This window comes from Pezoporus wallicus, unplaced genomic scaffold (assembly GCF_028554395.1).
Source record: "Pezoporus wallicus isolate ANWC-B61680 ecotype Strahan unplaced genomic scaffold, APGP_CSIRO_Pwel_v1 contig_747, whole genome shotgun sequence".
Taxonomy (NCBI): domain Eukaryota; kingdom Metazoa; phylum Chordata; class Aves; order Psittaciformes; family Psittacidae; genus Pezoporus; species Pezoporus wallicus.
This window is the reverse complement of record NW_026638457.1, coordinates 923,620-940,479: the sequence shown is the minus strand read 5'-3', so window position 1 is coordinate 940,479 and position 16,860 is coordinate 923,620.

The window sequence follows — 16,860 nt, the reverse complement described above, 5'->3', positions numbered from 1 at the left end:
AGACTGCTGTGCTTCTGGGGTAGTACAGCTACATGCTGCTGGCTATTCATGGCTCAACATAAATTGACAGTCTCGCCCTTAAAAAATGCTGGATTTTCTTAACATGAGAAAAGACACTCTTGGAGTGACACATTTCAAAGTGCTGTAAATAGCTCAGCTCTGTTAAACTTGGTGGAATTTGACTGCTAACATCAGTTCAGGATTTTGATATTTTGGCAGAAATGAGCCTTGAGGTTCAGCCATAGTGAGTTCATTGTTACTGTTATTTTCGCTCTAGGTTGCACAGCAGGGAGAAATGAAATGAGTGTGAAATCTTGTTAGCTATCTGAAGATCATGTATTTTCTTAATGAATGCTGCACTCCTCTTGGAACCATGAAATATGCAATACTGTATGTTGATTCTAAAACAAATTGTGTGGAATTTCAACTTCATATATACACTGAAGCTTACTTTATTTAGCAGATTCTCATGTGAAATCTACCAATGCAATATCAATCATTTAGCAGCTGCTACAAGAAAGAGCTCTTATAAGGCTTGGCTTAGTCTTGCACTGGAGAAATTATTTAGTGACTATAGACACTTGATACTATCCAGTAAGGAATTCTGAATTTTAGCTTATTACTTTTTATGATGACTATGTTCTTTAGTGTAAGCCTGTCATTGCTTGTAAGCAGCCTATCTATATTACAGCTATAAAACACAAGGATGGGGGAGGAAGAATTATAAATGCAGCCTACAAGAAATCCTTTGAAATCCTTTGAGGAAACCTCCAAATAGTACAAAATGTTAATGAAGAATAGCAGTAAAATATTCAGCTGAGTTTCACAAATGAAGATGGGTATTTCATAAGTGTCCCAAAAGACCTACAAAATGTCAAAGCTTATAAGCCATTAAGTATTAGGCTGCTTAGATTCTGAATTCAGACTTGGTGTGGTTTAATTTTTGCGTTATCATTAACACAATTATGCAATACATTGAGGTTTCACAGAACCTTTTAAAAAGCAAGATGCCACGAAATGTGGTTGGGGAATAAGAGACAGGCTGTGCCAGAGAATCTCCACTGCTCCCACTTACTAAAATAATTGATACTTCATTATATGAATACTGTGGGATCTGGGGCAGGTTTGCTGCTCCTAAGAGCAAATGCACATCCAAGCCACAACCTAACTCCCTGCTGGAAAAGAAGACAGGCATAAACCACCCCTAGAGCTCCCTGACCCTGGTTTCCATGAAATGAAATTTATACTACTGAGGGGAAGAAGACCCTGGTGTACTTCCCACATAATCCAGTTTGGACAATGAAGGGTCAAGGCTGAGAAAGGTGCTACAAAATATACCTGAACTGTGAGCTAGGTGGCCAGGGAGACAACTTTTCTGTAAGTCCAATTAAGTTCTTTGCTGAATGTACCTAACACTTACTTAACCTAGTCCACTCATTACTTGAAGAAATAGGATAGAACAGTTTGGCTTTACAATCTATAAATGGCTAGGTTTATAAGAAACCACCTGCTATAAATGAGGCATGGGAAAGAAAACTTACATAAAACGAGGATTAAAATAAAAAGCTGTCAGGGACCATTAAATTTAGGCATTGTTACTATTGTATGAATATTGCAATTAAGCATCTGCTTAACTTTGAAACATTAATTGGTCCCAGATTAAATGAACTATTTGAATATACTACAAGTCTGAGTATACAGTGTTTGCAAAACCAGCGCCACAGTGGTGAATGTGCACAGCTGCTTTTGGTTGTAACTTTTTCTTACATGATTAAATGAAATTTTTCCTATTCATTTGTATTCCTGAACCAGGGACCATGCCTTGGAGGAACTGCATATCTGTATCTACATAAGTGGAAGGAGATTAAGGCATCCAATAATACCTCTGTGTAACAGGAAATTTCATTCTTGAAGAGACCTTACAGTCTGAGCCTTGAGAAGCAGAGGTCAAACTGAGGAAGTTCCACAGTGATGTTCCTGTATTGAAGGATCACAAAGAATGAAGCAAAAGGAGCTGGGGGTTCCCTGGTTAGCTATTTGACACTGGTAATCAACAAAGCAGTAAACAAAACTGTGGCAAGAAATAAATAGTGTGGCGTGCTTACAGTTATTTGCATTTGTTGTTATAGTCCCTTGTCTTTGTGGAACTAAGGACTGTTTCTAGATGTGTTGAGAATTTTATTGTAACGGCAAATAGAAATTAGATGTATATAAAGATTTTTTTATATGGGTTTGGGGGACTTCTACATTTTGTATTGTTCAAGATAAATCTTTACATGTGCTTGGACAATTAAGGTCTCTTAAATACTGACTTGTGTGATACATGCATTCCACAAAGCAAGCTGATGTGTTTTGGAAATGTAGGTGAAGAATTTGTATATGTTCAAGTGAACTGCTACATTTTTTAATTCTAACTGTTGAACTCTGCTTGGGCTGTATGAAAGTGAACAATTGATTTTTCTGCTTCGGTAGCTAAACTGAAACATTAAATGTTAGGAGGAATAAAAAAAAGGCAAAAGAAGGAAAAGAAGACGCATGTGTGTTTAACTGAAATAAGCATATTTTCATGTTTCTCACTGAAAAAAAAAGGACAATGCAAAGTCTGTATTTGATGCCAAATGAGAGATTTAGTTTCCTGGTTGGGTCATATTTGACAAAAAAGGTGAAAATGTCAAACAGAAGAAGCTCAGCAAGGCATTACTTATGATACAGTAATGTTCTGTTGTTCCTATTCTCATGCTGGCTCCCTTCACTGAGTGGGGGGAATGAAAAACTGTCACAACCAGTTGCTGCTTTTCCTTCTCTTTCCCACTGTTTGGTCTTGAAATTCTCCATCACAGAAATCCCTCACAGAGCAAAGGATTGTATGAAAATCAGATAGAAACCCTCAGGTCCCCCGCACACCATTTCAGAAACAGAGCCTGCAAAGCTAAATCCTTTTCTACCCTCAAGCACCAAATATTATTGAGTTTAACAATGTACATATTACAAGAAATGAATGTGGTCTAAACAGCATCCCATATGATAGTTCCCCAGCTTATATATATTATGATGTTATATACATTGTGACTAAGTCTAAACAGATCTACACAGGATTTCACTTCAGAGATTAATCCCTGCACAATGGGGTGTGTGATGAAAATTCAAGCCACAGAAAGCATTCAGATTTTCTTTGCACATGTTCCTTTTAAGCACTGGTAGGAAATTCCTGGGAAACATACACACCCCATTGTGAAATAGCTCTCAATTCTGAAAATGCCAGCACAGCTAATATATATAAGCTGTGTATTGGAACAATACATGGGCTGCCCAACAGGGGAAGATCATTTCTATATAATGCAGCAGTTTGCTCTTCAGGTAAAGACACCAGAGAGACATAAAAACCTGCTAATTCTGTGTATGTGGGGGTACTGAAAGTGAAATGAAAAGCAGCAACTGGTTGTGACAGTTGTTCACACTGAACCAGAAAATAATATCAAATGAGGCCTTGCTGAGTTTTCTGTTTGACTTAGCCTTTTCAGTGCTTGGGTCTTGCTATGGCCTTGTGTGTCTTGCCATGGTGTTGGTGGAGACTTGATGGTCTCTGCATGACCATACCAGGAGTCCCTGTAAAGAGGGGTTTCGTAACTCATAGTGGCTCTGTATTCTTTCTGTAGAGTTCAGAATTCCTGAGCCTTCAGTACAGCTTATTGCAACTTGCACCTTTCTCACCCCTACAGGCGCTCATGTAGGACAGCAATGGAGAGATTTATTTCCACATGCTAGCAAGGATGCCATCTTGTGAACTATTGGATATCTATATCTCATTTCAAAGTCAATCAAAGCTGAGGGCCCTCAGGCTTCTCCAAGACCAAATAGATAGAAACCACAATGTCTTCCAGGAAAGGAAAAGAAACTCTGTCTTAGCCCTAATCCTACTTGTTTCTAGTCTTAGTCATTCTTTTGAAAAGCATTGGTGCTGGTTTCTGTAATTTCTAACAATCCATTTGTAACTGCTCCTATTAAAAATATAAAATTTTGAAATTAAATGGGGCCATGAAAAGACACTCCACTTTAAACCGAAAGCTAAGAATAAAGTCAGGCCAATTCAAAACTATTGATGTCATTCTCAAGGCTACCCTTACTGTTAAGGTGATTCAGATGTTAAACCAGCTTAAACCCATAAACACCAGGTGAAATTCTAACACACTAATTTGTTATGTCTGCTCTTCATTCACAACACTGCAAAGCCAGGGTGTTTTTAGAACTCCGATGTTTTATTCATAAATCCATTTTTAAGACAAGACTAAATTTTAAATGCTGCTAAAGCAAAAAAAAAAAAAAAATTTAAGTTAGAAGCAGACATAGCTACTTCTTTTCAACCAAAAGTTAAATAGGGATTATAGTATTATTTACTTCAACAATTAGAATTATATTTTCCTGTATACAGACTTTGCCCAATTATTACCTTATTGTAAGATAAAGAGAAAACACAAAGAAAAAATAAAAGTCAAGTGCCCATCAGACAGCATAGCTTCACATAGGCTTCAGAGCACAGAGAATGAAATGGAAACCATCTCTGCAGGAAGAGTGCTTCATAATTCAAAAGTGAAGTACACAAAAATCAACCGCTATGTGTTACTGCTTTGTATGCCATATGAAGGATGTTATCACTCATACTTTTTAAATAGCTCTTTAAATGGCTTGTTCTGTATAGCTTGCAGCTGTTTGCATTTTTATATGTCTGGAGGAAATGTACAAATTGTGGACAGATTTGCACCCATTCAGCATTTTATCTCAAAGATTTTTCAGAGATAAAGCCACTATAAAAACAATTCATCAAGGAAAACCAAGCTTGGATAGACTTGACTTTGTCTTATAGAAATGGTACAGCAAGAGATTTCCTTTTCATCACCATTAATTTATGTAGAATCATAGAATAATAGAATAGTTCGGGTTAGAAAAGACCTTAAGATCAGCTATTTCTAATCCTCCTGCCATTGGCAGGAACATCACACACTAAACTATGTCACCCAAGGCTTCGTCCAACCTGACCTTGAACACTGCACTCACAACTTCCCTGGGCAACCCATTTCCAGTGTGTCACCACCCCCACATTAAAAAACTTCCTTACATCTAACCTGAACTTCCCCTGTTTAAGTTTTAACCCATTACCCCATGTCCTATCAATACAGTCCCTGATAAAGAGTCCCTCTTCCAGCATTCTTTTAGGCCCCCTTCAGATACTGGAAGGCTGCTATGAGGTCTCCACGCAGCCTTCTCTTCTCCAGGCTGAACAGCCCCAACTTTCTCAGCCTGTCTTCATACGGGAGGTGCTCCAGTCCCCTGATCATCCTCATGGCCCTTCTCTGGACTTGTTCCAACAGTTCCATGTCCTTTTTATGTTGAGGACACCAGAACTGCACACAATACTCCAAGTGAGGTCACACAAGAGCAGAGTAGAGGGGCAGGATCACCTCCTTTGACCTGCTGGTCATGCTCCTTCTGATGCAGCCCAGGATATGGCTGGCTTTTTGGGCTGTGAGCGCACACTGAAGCCAGCTCATGTTCATTTTCTCATCGACTAACACCCCCAAGTTCTCCTCCGCAGGGCTGCTCTGAATCTCTTCTTTGCCCAACGTGTAGCTGTGTCTGGGATTGCTCCAACGCAGGTGTAGGACCTTGCACTTGCCATGGGTGAACTTCATAAGGTCGGTATTGGCCCATCTCTCAAGACTGTCAATGGCATTCTTTCCCTCCAGCGTATCAACCGAACCACACAGCTTGGTGTCATTGGCAAACTTGCTGAGGGCACACTCAATCCTAATGTCCATGTCACTGCCAAAGATGTTGAACAAGACCATTCCCAGCAACAATCCCTGAGAGACACCACACATTACCGGTCTCCAGCCGGACATTGAGCCATTGACCACAACTCTGCATACAGCCATCCAGCCAGTTCTTTATTCACCAAGTGGTCCACCTATCAAATCGATGTCTCTTCAATTGAGACAAGGATGTCATGCAGGACAGTGTCAAACACTTTACACAAGTCCAGATAATTGACATTAACCTCATCTTAAACATTATAATGGTAATTGTGGATTCTCTTAGTTTCCAAATAGCTCTCACGTACAACTCGTCCTTCACTTTCAGCCTTCAAAACTAACAAGCAGAAAGGTGTGTGCATCTTGATTCTACCTCTTGCTCCAGAAAATTAACATTTCCCCAGAAAATCTTCCTTTCCAATTTACTTTATGTTTTACTCATATTGTAATCCCTTTTCCCCCCCTTTCACTCATTAATCCTCTCTGCACACTGCAACAGTTCTTTGGTCATTCAAGACTGAAAAGACTGTGCAAATCAAAATGATGTTATTTCATGCTAGACTTCTAAGGTAGGAATTCTGCCCAGAATTAATATCTAAACTTCATTTACAGTCATGGAGAGAGACAGGCGTCATCAAGTATATATTCATCTTACATATCTAAGATATGTATCTCATTAATTATTCCTTGGAGATATTTGAAAGGAGAAAGTCTCGGTGGCAGGAATAAGATGCAAAGCTACATGACCAACCTTAAGACAGCTAAAGTTAAGTGAGATGAAGCAACTGTACTAAAAATCTAGTTGGTTCCTAACTTCTCATACACTCATTCCATCTGGGAGGCCACTATTCCCTATATGTTTCCAAATTACTTCCTCCATATTTTTTTTTCCTAAGCCAAATCACATTTTGTAACGATATTTTCAGACATCCCTGTTGCTGGCTATTGAGGTGAGAGGCAGTCGAATTCACATCAGCTAACATAATTGAGGATGTGCTAGAATAGTTAGCTTCTTACTGAGGAATAACATAGGAAAGTCATAACAATTTCATAAAAAGTGATCTCTTCAGGGTTTCTCACATCTACGCAGCTACTGAATGTTTACATTGCTTATGAGCTAGATTTTTTTTTTCTTTTAAGAGCTTTGATTTTCATAATAGTTGATGTTTATCCCTAGAAATTTTGTGTATGGAACAAATGCAGGGAATAGCATAAGAGGTACTGACCCTATATTATTTATGTCATTAAAAGAAATGGAAATAGCTTGATAAAAATGCGTGTTCTGTTTGGACAGCACAATACAAAGCAGTAAAAGTGGTTTTTTTTTTTTTTTTTTTTTTTTTTTTTTCCTCTTTAAGCATTTCTTTCTTTTACTTTTTTTTTTTCTGTGACTGAACTGGTAATTTTGAAATAGCAAATTTTGTGGATTGTGGATGGTAATTTCTAAGAAAAGTCTTATTTGTTTTACACTTCCCTGTCAGATGCTTCTGTTTGAACCTGTCTGACTTCTATAACTTTTAATCATTTTTACTCCTTTTATCCAATAAATCCCAATTGCCCAGTGTTTGTTCCTCCTTCTTATAGCTCTACACCAGCAATGAAAATAGCATAAACTGTCCCATTCCCTGCTTTGCTGCTATGACACTGCAATTTCTGTGTTCCCAGTCCAAATCTATGCCTTTTTCCTGTGCAAAAGGCAGGGAGCTGGTGTTGAGCTGTGGTGCTTCAGCAGTAGGTGTCTTCTCTCTAACTATAGCTGTGCATCATAACCCTTCGAGCTTGAGGGAGAATGTGATAGGTAGAAGAGTTCCCTTACCACATGGTTTGACATCAGAGAGAATTTTGTGTTACTTTACGCCGTTGCAGACATTCAGTCTTATTCACATATCTGCTACAAGTACACTTTTGAAAATTACATAGGCTTTGGGTTTAGGCCCATGATCTTCCTCAGCTGTATTGCACCCTTTCCTGGAGCAAGCAGACAAGTGATGTGTGACAATTCTTTTTCACCCCTCCGACCACACAGAGTTATTAAATTCATATTTCCATCACCTGGACTGAATCAGGGCCAAAATAGTCATCACCTCATAAGACAATAGGATCCTTTGGTGAATGTGCATGATGAACACGGCATCCAGTCCAGCTCACCATATTATCAGACAGATAACTTCAAAGAGAAACTCATGATGTAGGTTTCCAATTTTAGCTGCTTTTGAATTTTATCAGTGAAAATCTGCTGAATTTAATAGCATAGCAATAAAGAACAACGTAACCAAAGAGAAAAGCCAGATTGCATTAAATCTTTTGTTTTTCCTACCTGCTAAATTTTGTGAAGCAGCCTGTTAATCTCACACTGTGATGCAATGCGTGTTTACTTGTCAAGTCTTCACCACATCAAGTGATACAGAAATACAGCATAAAGAATGGGATTTTTAGTCTGTGAGGAGAGTTCAGGTTGGGTCACTCAGCCTTTTTCTGATGCTGTTAAGACATCCTCATTGATGATCTGGATAACAGAATAAAGAATAAGCTTATTAAACTTTTATATAATGCCAAGATGGATGCTTTGAAAGCACTTTGGAAGAATCAGAAAGATCAGAATTCAAAAGTTCTTGATTGTTGCAGAATGACTCTAAGAGCAGGACCATAGAGTTCTGGAGGACTGTGCAAGCAAGGCAGGGGGTGGCCCCCACAGGTGGCCGGAGACCGGACCTGGGAGGAGAATGTGGAGGAAGCTGTGGGGGCTAACCAATACTGTTGTGCCAAGAAGGAGTGGCTGAATACCACTCCTATATATGTGGGAACTGCGTCACAAATAAACTAGAAGTTGCTTATCACCCATATTGGGTTGGCCTGTCTGCTTCTCCTCGCCGCTTACACTTGATGACTTGAAGAAATAATCTAAAACTGAGGAGACAAAATTCACTGAACACAAGTGTATGGTTCAACATTTAGGAAGACAAAATCAAAGGTGTAAGTACGAAATGAGTAATGTCAGTTGTCAGAGATATGGCACTGAAGGCTGTGAGAGTTCTAGGAGATCACAAATGAAACATGAATCCCTGCTGGGATGTTATAACGAAAAGAAAAAAGTGTATCTCATTCTGTGATGTATTAGCAAGGGTGGTGTATAAAGGAACCAATTACTTCCTCTATTAAGTACTGGTGAAAAACTGGAACTTGGGCAATACAGTTAAAGAAGGATCTGTAAAAAGAGAATACTGAAATGAAAGAAAAAAGCACTTCTGAAGCAGTTGATCTTATTTAATCTAAAGAAGAGAACAGATGGCAGCATGGCAGCAGGCTGTGGCTACCAAAAAGTCAGCATAAGGACATTCTCCACAGTTATCAGTGGCAAGAGAAAGGTTACTTTGCAGCGAGGAAAATTCAAGGCAACTACTCAAGGGAAAAATGGGTTTATTCCCACTTTGGAGTATGGGAAGGTGCTTCTTGGATGGTTTTTAGCATTTTATTTTGCTGAGATGGTGTCATTCAAATCAGTTTACTTCCAGATACCACACTCAGTTCTTAAATTGCCTCCCTGACAAAAATGGTGTTGATTCTATAACAAAATCTGTGAAACCAGTCAGTCATTAAGAATAGTGGCTGTTTTATTTAGTTACTGTGAAAAATGTTTTAGAAGAGATAAATACAGATTGTCCTAACTTGAGAGACAATGCAAATACAAAGAGAAAAACATGGAAGATTATTTATTCTACTCATAATTTACTGTGGGATTTTACCAAAATCTTCCTTCCAAAATATTTAAAGAATGAAACAGATGGGCAGGAATTTATTCTTGCTATGTGTCTACTAAATTATAATTTATGCCTACCAGGTGATGAGCTTTGTCCAACAGAAGACCCATACCTCTGCAGATTCAGTTTTACTCATAGATTATACGCTTGATAGAGAAATAGGTGGGTATCCTTTGAAAAATCAACACACAAGAAAAAAAAACCAACAAAAGCCAACTAAGGCCAAAGGATACTTTGGAATAATTTTAGAACAAAATTTAGTGAAAACAGCTTTGTATCATTTTGGAACCAAAATCTGTTTTCTTCAGCAGACTTTATTTTTATCCTATGCCTTTGCCAGATAATCTAGCATGTCATAGCCGTATGCACTGCTAGTGATGATCCTTAGTGAATAAACCAGCTATTCACCTAAAAAGCTGCTTGGCCACTTTAACTTGGATAAAGAATTTTGTTGGAATGAATTGCCAGTGGGTTCAGAGGCATAGTACACCTAGAAACTGGACTTCCTGAAATACACAAAAAAGACCAAGTAGCGTATTTTCCTTGATGAATTTGAGAGAAACTAAAAAGTAAGCAAATAGAATTACAATAATTAATTAGCTCCTAGTCTTGCCTGGAGTTGTATGAAGGTTTAATATTATAATCATGTGGCAGTCAAACAAGGTTCATTCAGGAAAAAAGGTAAGTGAAGACATCCCATCCCTACACTCAGCATGACCTCAAAGCTTCTGAGTAGTGTGGGCACAATTGAATGTTGCCATACCAAGAATGAAATAGGAGGGCCTTGTCATGATATTGAGGTTTCTGCCAAACAATGGAAGAAGAAAGATGGGATCTGGGTCAGATTTAAAAAACAGGTTAAATAAAAATCTCAGAATATGTAGCTTTCATGCACTATGCTAGATATCAGGCAGCATCATCTTCCTGGCATCAGACTGATTCAGTACCGCTTGGGATACTGGATGCAAACTCAGCTCAGCATAACCTGACTTTTTCATAAAAGCCATTGTTCTTCTAGACAGCTGTAACCAAATCTCATATTTATGTGGTGCTGTGTTGAGATGCATATTTCTTTTACCAAGTTTTGATGATGAAACCATAACCCATTACCTTACAGAAGAATGTTGTGCCAGTGAAGAATTTTGGACGGAGGATCTTATTTTTTTGTACTGTAGTGAAAATCAGAACATAAGGAAATAGTAGTGGGGTTCATAAACAAAATATAAATGCATTTTTTTTATGTGGGCAACTTTTAGATGTTAAATTTTAGATCTACTAGGTTTCACATTCCTTACTCAAAACCACAAAAAAAACCCTAGCTGAAACAATGCATTTAAAACTATTACAATACTATTGTAATTTGTATATTTCAGGATTTTTGTCTAAAAGGTACAGCATCTTTACCTAGCGATTGAATTAATTTCCTAACTTTCTTTTTAAAAGTGAGTGCAATATGTGAAATAATAGGTGAATTTGGAAGGGCTCTGAACTTCCATTCAGTTAATTTGCAAACACTGCAAATTTTAATTTGATTCATTAAAATCCTTTCATGTGGGGCCTCTGACCTGCCACAGTGCATCCTTCTTTGCTTCTATAAATGTATTCAATCCCTACTAGATTCATTAAAAAATGTGTGCCCAGGTTCAAGAATTTTCAACAGATGCTTATCAAAAGAGCAGAATTTCTTCTGCTTGCTTTTTTTTTTTTTTCTCTTGCCTATCAGTTCCAGTTCTATGCAGCTCATAATTTGAAATATGAACAGAATCTTGCCTTCTATTTCAATTATATGGAAGCTATCCTTTTTAGGGAGGAAAAATTTCTATCCCTGAACAGATACTGTGTGCTGGGATTTAATGAATGAACTCTTTAATTGAGATCTGCCTATTCTCCAAATATCTGAACAAGAATTCATTTTCACATGGTTGAACTCTGCAGGAGGACTTTTATAGTAATCAAGGTAAGGAATGTCATCAAACCACACAAAATTTAGATACAAATTAGGTTCTCATTTTATGTAATAGTGGTTGTAAAATTTTGGTTTCATTATGAAGAAATTGCCACAAAAAGAGGATAAATTCACATTAAATACAGGAGCGTAAATTCTCATAATGCTGCCAAATTGATCATTCACTGAACTTTAACAGCAAAAGATTTTTCCTAAACGAGTTTATAGCTCTTTCAGCATAACATGATAACTATCCCCAGAGAATATGACAATGCCTTTTGCAGGTGGTGGGATGTGATGCTGTTATAGTTCATGAGAAAGACTTGGTTCAAGAATTTAATTAAGTACATAGTATTAAATGATTAAATCTGTACTTTAACTGCATTTTACTAGTGAAATAAGTTCATGACCATTCCCTGAGACTAGCCAGTGTCCACACTAGTCAAGTCTACCCTCCAGAACAGAATAGTCTCAGATTAGGTGTCTATCAGCATGAAATGACTCCTGAAATATGATAGGGAGGTTACTGGGAGTGCAGCAGCTGGCCTGAGGCATACGTTGTATCAGGGTTCACTCTAACAATGTGATAATATAAATCGCTCTAACAATGTAATACATCAGATTACAAAGTCTGGGGCATGACAGAAAAGTTGACCATACATATCTGATTCTGACTGTATCTACATTTGAAGATTTGGCCCATAGTAAGGCAGATTTCAGAGAAATTTGATAGTGCTCATGTCACCTTAAGGGCAGGCGAGGAAAGCATATTGGTGGGCCTGAAATATGCGGGAAAGCCTGTACACAAGCAAATCTTCTGATGTTCATGAGAGAGGACTGAGGAATTTTTCACTCACCTGTAGCTTCCAGAGGCTAATGCTGGCTCTGGAATTGTATTTTACAAAAAAATATGGTAACAAACAGTCTACTTGTGATTCCACATAGAATGTCCTGATGCTGACAGTAGTAGTGAGATAGCTCTATCCACACAGAATGTCCTGATGCTGAGAGTAGTCGTGAGATAGCTCTGTCCACACACTTCTGCCTCTGAGGTGTGCAGTTAACTTGCACATTCCTGGCAGCATGTTTAGCACTTCTGTGAGTTAATGCAGGTACGGCCAGATAAGCTTTCAATTAACACACAAGACTTTCACTGAAATAAACGCCATTAGACAAACTACCATCTGCTGCCAGATCTAGGGCTGACTGAAAGTTGTGTGCCACTGTGATTGCCTGAAGAGTGCACCCAGACTGATAAGTATCTAAGGAAGGTATCTTAGAAGCTGGCCAGTGAATGTGGTGCTGCCATTGGTCTCCAGGAATTAAAAGCTCTGGGCACCTGCCGGTCAGTTTTCAAGTGCTGTCATGGAAAGCTCACCACGGCACTCCTGTGTGAGGACATGAGAAAGATTAAACTGAGTTATACTTAGGAGTCTGTCTAGCCTGGTGGTCTATCTCCAAGCACAGACACAAGCAGATGTCCAAATGCGCAGTATGGTAGGCTGCCTAAGAATTGTTTTTTCATGGCTGTTTGGCTGCATGGTTACTTGTGAGCAGCTTGTGTTGGAGTGAACAGTTGGGGGATGGTTGTTATCAGCAAAAAATCTTAGCTGTCATTCTCACGTTTAAAAAATTGTATCTGGACACTCAGGGAACATAGTCTTTGTAGATAAGAGAAATATTATGTGGAAGGAACTTAATACAATTCTTATAAAATCAAGACAGTAGAAGAAGGAAGAGGTTTGAAATTGGATGAAAAGTGAAGCAGCATTTGTTTCATCCCAAAAAGTGACTTTGTCTTTCATGTTTCTCCAAGGAAGGTAGAAGGGTGAACTTGTGTTTCTCTAAGGGTGTGCAAAAGACAGATATTTATACTGCTGCATAGTGGAAGGAGATATGTATCAGAATTAGATATTTTAGTCATTTTCCAAGGATATGAGGCTTAAGGGATAACTTTGCCTCCTACCCTGCCTGTCTTTACCTTTGTTCTCTTTTTGTCTCTCTCTTTCACACTTCATAATTTATCATCATGAGTCAATTTCATAGTGTTAATGGATGCAAAGATAATATGTTTACATAATGTTAATGAAATTAGGTAACTAGATAGTTCAAATAGACCTGTAAAGTCTCCCTTCTGAAAAAAACCCTGACTTATAAATGCAACCCCTCAGAGATGTCTGGGAATCTGCAAGATACAGCTATTATGTGTGTCCTGATTGTGGGAAAATCTTTAATCAGACATCACAACTAATTATATGCTAGAGAATCAAACTACAAGACCTGAATTCACAAAACTAAGCTTTCTTGCTTCATCTACTAGAGAATCTTAAAAGAAATAAATGTCTTTTAAGAGGATGGGCCTGGTTATAGACTTTGTTGAAAGACTGCTGTGGAGCAGTATTGTTATGTTTAATAAAGAGTGAGAAAGAGCAGCATGTTGTCTAGGTAAGAACGATGGTGAAGAGGGATGTTTTGAGAAACTTTTTAAAACCAGAATGCTTTGCGAAGCAAAACCCATAAAGGCAATTATCTTCAGAGGAGATAAGAAAGCTTATTAAACACATATTCTTCTTTCTTAGGGAGATGTAGTATCATACAATGGAGATTTTACTGCACATATTAGAACAATGCAACCAACAATGACTTGAAATTAATGTTTCTGGGCATCACATGTAATTTCAATTATATTATGTTAATATGTTAAGAAAACAAAATTTATGTAAGGCTTTTAGATAACATTTGGGTGCTGAGCTGGTAAATGAATGAAGGGAATTCTCCTGTAGTGGGAATAAGGGACTGAGAAAAAATTAAAGGGAGGTAATTAGAAAATGCTCTCAAACTGAAACAATCAACTACTGGGAGAACAATAAGTAATCACTATAAGATCAAAGACATCATCAATAAAGGACTCTTTGGGGAGGAAGATGGAAAAAGAATCAATAATTTTAGAGAATTACTATTGAAGCTGCTTTTACCAAGCATCTTAAATACTGTATAGATGTCTAGTCACTCAGATTCAGAAAGGATAAATTCCTCTTGACAGCTAAGAATATCAGGGCACGGCAAGACCATGATGTGAAGAGCAAATAGAAGAGCAAACTAAAAATGGAGAAGGGTTGCAACACTATGAAAACACATCATGGACGTAAGCTTAAGGAAAAGTTTCCCCCCTCTTTAGCTGAGGAGCAGTGCTGTCACAAGATGAGATGGGCTTCCACAAGAAGGAATAATTTAACTACTTGAAGCACTGTCGTGGTTTAAAATCAGTCAGAGGGCTTGTCCACTTACTCCCTCCCTTCTTGCTCTCCCCCTACTCCCGGAGGGATGGAGAGGAGAATCGACTAGAATGCAACTCCCATGGATTGAGATAAGAACAGTTTAGTACCTAAGGTATAACACAAATCACTACTGCTACCACCAGTAATAATAATGATAAAGGAAATAACAAGGGAAGAGAATACATCTCACCACCAGCCGACCGATAACTCACCCCCCCAGCCCGACCAAGCTCTGACCGATACATCCTCCAACCCTGCAGTCCCAGCCCTTCCGGCTAACTCCCAGTTACCTCCTGGGCATGACGTGCTTGGTGTGGAATACCTCTTTGGTCAGTTTGGGTCAGGTGTCCTGTCTCTGCTTCCTCCCGGCTTCCCCTCTTCCCTGGCAGAGCATGAGACTCACAAAGTCCTTGGCCAAACCAAAACATCAGTGTTATCAGCTCTGTTCCCAGGCCAAAAGTCAAAACACTGCACTGCACCAGCTACCAAGAAGGAGAAAAATGACTGTTACTGCTAAACCCAGGACAAGCACTGAGATTCCAGTGCAAAAAAATTGCTTCGAAAAGAAATTTTAAGCTTAATTATGACTAGTATGCTTAGATTTGCTGATAATTGATAGTTCTGGGTGTGCTGGCATAGAATGTGTCCTTTCCAGTCTAATCGTAAATCTTAGAATATCAGGTTGGGTTATAGAAGAAAGATATAAGGCTGCAGAGTAGAAAAGCAATTCATAGGCAGAAAACAGCTACCTTTTCATAAGGATATTAGCATTAAATGTTTTACAAAACCTTAAAGTGTTTCATTGAAGACAAGTTGTAGTTGCCTTAAAATGATTGTTTTGAGAGTTTAAGAGAAGAACCTCTGAGATATCTTTTTTAACTATGTGGTCATCTGTAAAGTCAACTGCTTTCTAAAGGTGTGCATTAATATCCACCACAAGGAAATGCTCCAGGGTAATTTTGTCACAGGTTTCATTACAAGATTAAAATTTTAGAAAACCACCGAAGGATTGTTTTCTGACCAACTTCACTTGCATGGAAGATTCGAAATATTTCATGAATGCAAAGGTTTAGCAGATCCCTTGCAGAAGTGCAATGGCTCGAAGTGAGCTTGCTCAGGTACTGGGACAGTGCAGGCATGTTATACTGTTGTACAGCTGTGCATGCATTCTGCTCGTGATCGTACTGGGCTGTACAGGTGGCCCAGCTACCCAAAGTGTAGTATGTCATTCATAAACTCTGCCTTGACTCTTTAATGCAGAAGATGGAAGCATGAGTTTTTATTCAAGGTGCCAGTTCGTCTGGAAAGTAAAGGCCTGAATTATGCAAACACTTGCAGCAGATGCTTTACTTAAGTGGGGAAGGAGTCTCAAAACCATTTAAGTCTACAATTTGCAACACCAAGGAAAAGCATTTTTATAGATGCTGAAGGGTCAGATATATTTCACTAACTCTTTGATCTCCTTGGTTGAATAGGATTGGTAGCAGTGACAATTGTTATCATTATGGTGCATATTCCTGCATCTTTTTGCTGATAAAATAGAGCTCATGAACCATGTTTTCACTTGTAAATACATATTTGAGCTTTACAAAAAAGGTAAATGAGCTTTACCTTGCTATACAATATGTTTATCTGTGAAAAGCATTAATCTTGAACACAGACTAAAATGTAATGCATCAGAGACACGTGAAATCACCACAAAGATTAAGGTTTTGGTCCTATAATTTGTGTAAGAGGTTTTGAGTGATAATATTAAGTGCCATTGCTTTCAGAGCTGGTGAGAAAGAGGATGCTTTTCAATATCAAACAAATAGAAGATAAAAGAATTTTTCAGACATTGAACATGAAAGACATGAAAAAGGATGGAGACAAAGCAGGCTGCACTTTGAACATACTCTTTTGTTGACCTATATCTCATTTAGCCAATGGGTGGCCTACAGGCTCAATCCTGCTCACCAGGGAGTGCTATCCAGTTCTCAGGGATGCCTAGAGATGCATCTGCACTGTATAATTGATGGGCAGCTTGTCCAGGGCGCTGGAGAGTTCTGTGGGTCTGTATGATGCTCTGTGCT